Source organism: Panicum virgatum, chromosome 1N, assembly GCF_016808335.1.
Source record: "Panicum virgatum strain AP13 chromosome 1N, P.virgatum_v5, whole genome shotgun sequence".
NCBI lineage: Eukaryota > Viridiplantae > Streptophyta > Magnoliopsida > Poales > Poaceae > Panicum > Panicum virgatum.
This window is the reverse complement of record NC_053145.1, coordinates 59454029-59457416: the sequence shown is the minus strand read 5'-3', so window position 1 is coordinate 59457416 and position 3388 is coordinate 59454029. Positions and strand designations below refer to the sequence as shown.

The following is a 3388-nucleotide window of genomic DNA, read 5'->3' as shown; positions in this document are numbered from 1 at the left end:
AAGGCGATGGAGGGGCAGCATGAAGGGCCCCGTCCCCTTCCACAGAGGTCGTGCCCCATCAGAGATTGGGAGGGCGGGGCGGCGGCGCCGGCGGCGGAAGGGGCAACACGGTTGTGAAACTAGTCGTGCCGGACGGTTGGTGTCTCCCACGCGTGAAAAGAAGTTTTAGCTATCCGGCCTTTGCTTTGATATATTTGGATTAAGGACAGAGAAATTTAGATAATTTGCTTAAAAAAATAAGGATAACAATTCATATATCAAATCTACTGGAGCTGTTTTTTGGTGGATTTTAGGTATCCTGACAGTTTTTAGGGATAAGTATCCATTATACTAAATCTGCTGAAGATGCTTTAAGATTGGAAAAGTCTTTTTAGACACACCGATATTGATAAGTACGTCGCCTACAGCTCGTGTCGAGTTAAAAACTTGAATCTAAATAGGAAAGTTGATACCGAGAGTTGAAAAAAGAAGTTTGGATCCTAATGGGGTAATATAATTTTCAAAGACTATGTACATCACATTGTGAGAGCAAGGTTTTAATTAGTTGCGTCGATCAAACAATTTGATTAGCTGGTCAAAAGTCCAATCAATCAAATCTCTGAGGAGTGTGGAAATGATTCCTTTATTTCCTAGGGTCTGTGTGCAAAGTTCTCTGCTCGACTAGAAAAGGAGTAGATTTGGACCTCAATGTAATTTTCTCTTTTTTTCAGGGTGTTTGTTGTAATATAGGTGGACATGTACTGTGCTTCATTTTAATCCATTGGGCTTCCATTTCGCAAAAGAAGAAGAAGAAGAAGAATATTTGGAGTACAACATCGGAGCAAGGATCATGCTCAGGTGAGGATTTACAGGGGCTAGGGGGGCTCTAGCCCCCTCCCTACTACCCAAAGCTCCATTAAAATCAAATGAGGAAGATAAGAAGAAAAGAGAAAAAAAATATAAAGAGGAATAGAAGAAATGAGTAGGGATGAGAAGGAGGAAGAACCAAGCTCTCCTAGATTTTAATTCTAGATCCGCCACTGCTCATGCTAACACGGTAGGATACTCATGCTAATATGGCCGCACGGTCCAGTGACTACTCATTCCTAAGGCAACCAAGAAGACAAGATCCGGCATCGATCAAAAGGAGCGTTTTCTCTCGTGTGCATCGCAGCTCTTGTGCAGAGCTCGCACGTCGGTTAACACAGCCGGATATAACTATGGCCCTGTTTGTTTCCGATTATAATCGGATTGTAGATAGAAATAAGCTATAATCCCACCCAAACGCGTCGATTATTTTTCGCTTACCGCAGACGCCGCTTCCCAGGAAATCGCCGATACAATAGAAATCACGATTCTTGCCAACGCGTCCCCAACCTCGCGCACGGGAGAAGCGAGCCTTCTTTCCTCCCGATACCCCTCCCCTCCCGTTACCCCTATCCTCCCGTCCCCTCATCCCCTGCGCCGCCGGCCCTACCCGCACCGGCGACCCTCTGCAGCGCTCGGGGAGACGCGGCCCCTCCCGCGCGTGGAGCCGAGCGAGCTCGGAGCGCCGCGAGATCCCGCGTGCCGTGCTCGCCCTGTTGCACGTCGGCCCGCCCCCGCCCCTCTCCTGTGCCGGCGGCCTTCTGCTGCACCGCCGCCCTCTCCTGGAATCGCGCCGCCGCCGCTGTGACTAAGGTGCGCCGCCGCCCTTTTTTTTCTCCGTTTCGTGGAGTGCCGCCGGCCCCTGACTTCTTCTGCCCCTTCCCTCCAATGACTTCGAGCAGATCTGCAGCACCGCCGGCCCCTAGTGGCGCCCTTGCCGTCCCCTACCTGGAGCAGCTCCGCACGGCCTCCGTGAACCCCCTGTGCGGCGCCCCTAAGCCAAGGTGAGCCACTGCCCATTTTTTTCCCCTCCGATTGGAGGAGAACGCCAGCCCTGAGCCCCTGACTAGTAGTTGATACATGGCCCATTTTTCTTCAAAAATCTACTCAAAATGGGCATAGTTTAATTTTGAGCTATTTATGCTGGCATTATGACCTCTGGAGTAGCATGAGATGCAAAGATTTGTATGGGATTCCAGTTATTTTCTGCAATATGGGTAGATCTTCAGGAACATGAATTGTTACTTGGAATTTTGATTAGGCAGCCATGCAGTTATTTAGCAATATTTTTTGGAAACTAAACAAGGCCTTAGTTTACTTTCTAACCAGCATGTGGATTGGACAGTAGTTGGTTGTACAATTTTTTTGGAATAATAGACCTTGTATGTTTAGATGGAAAAATCAGGAAAGGTTGTAGCAAAATGGGATTCCTTTGCTGCCAAAGTTTTCAATGATATCTGCTGCGAAGAAGTTCTTGCCCACAATCGCCCTCAACAATGTTTGAACAATGTGGAATATGCAAATCTGGTTCAGAAATTTTATGGCCCAGTTATCCAGTTAACAAGCAGTCCAAGATTATAGTTGCTTGTATGGCACTTCACAATTTCATTAGGGAATATGACTTAGAAGATCCGCATTTCGAAGAAGATGTTGAAGATGATAGTCCTCATCCCACTTATGATGACGATGGTGGTACTGGAGATGATGTCGATATGAATGCATTTCGTGATGCGATCGCTACCGCTATGGTTTCGTGACTTAGTTTATAAATTAGTTGTATCCATCATTTATGTACTCAATGTTTAGAAATTAGTGCTGGTACATCTCTTGGGCTAATTGTGATATTAATCTATTTGACCTAATAGTAATATAATTATGTAGTCAAGATTGTAAAAAATTATAAGAATTATCGAATTCTGCTCGTATTTAGCAAACAAACGAGATATCATCAGCCTCAAGGGTATTTCAGACTTTATACCACTCAGCTAAGAGAACGGCTCAAAATAATCAGGATTGCCAAACACCCAGATTATTCAGACAGCCGATTCTCCTGACAGCTGGCTTATCTCAAAATCCTGATGCTCAGAAAAGCGAAGTCCAGAAAAACAGAAACAAACCAGGCCTATATAAGGCGATAAGGTATCCACCCATCTCAGGATTCTAATCCTCCAACCCATGCCGTCGGCGATCGATTTGCCGTCCAGACACGCTGTAGACAAACCAACGAGGCTCTGCCGCTCTGGTGTCATACTGTCATCCACCAGCACACTCACTACGTCATGCCGGCCTCTGGTATTAAACCCGCGGAAATCAACGTGGTTTGGTAAAACACAATCGCAGCCGTATCCAACAGGCCTGGATGCCCGGAACGGGGGGCAGGCGTTCTGGAGTGCTGGGAGCTAAGCAACTCCCTCACAGCCTCAGAAGCTAGCGTGAATCAGCCAGCTCCACGTGTATAGCTGCTTGTAAGCTTGCTTTGCGGCAATGGTGATCGGTGCAGCTGTTTGCCTGTCTCCTATACAACGTCAAATCGACGCATGAG

General features: G+C 46.9%; 1 long non-coding RNA gene across 1 annotated transcript; it reads left to right on the top strand.

Annotated features, from left to right (window-relative positions):
• The first annotated feature begins 1350 nt into the window (after nt 1-1350).
• Nucleotides 1351-2756, top strand: LOC120654237. The gene is made up of 3 exons (XR_005667033.1): nt 1351-1659; nt 1749-1850; nt 2239-2756. It is a non-coding gene; the product is annotated as an uncharacterized LOC120654237 (long non-coding RNA).
• Nucleotides 2757-3388: the final 632 nt, after the last annotated feature.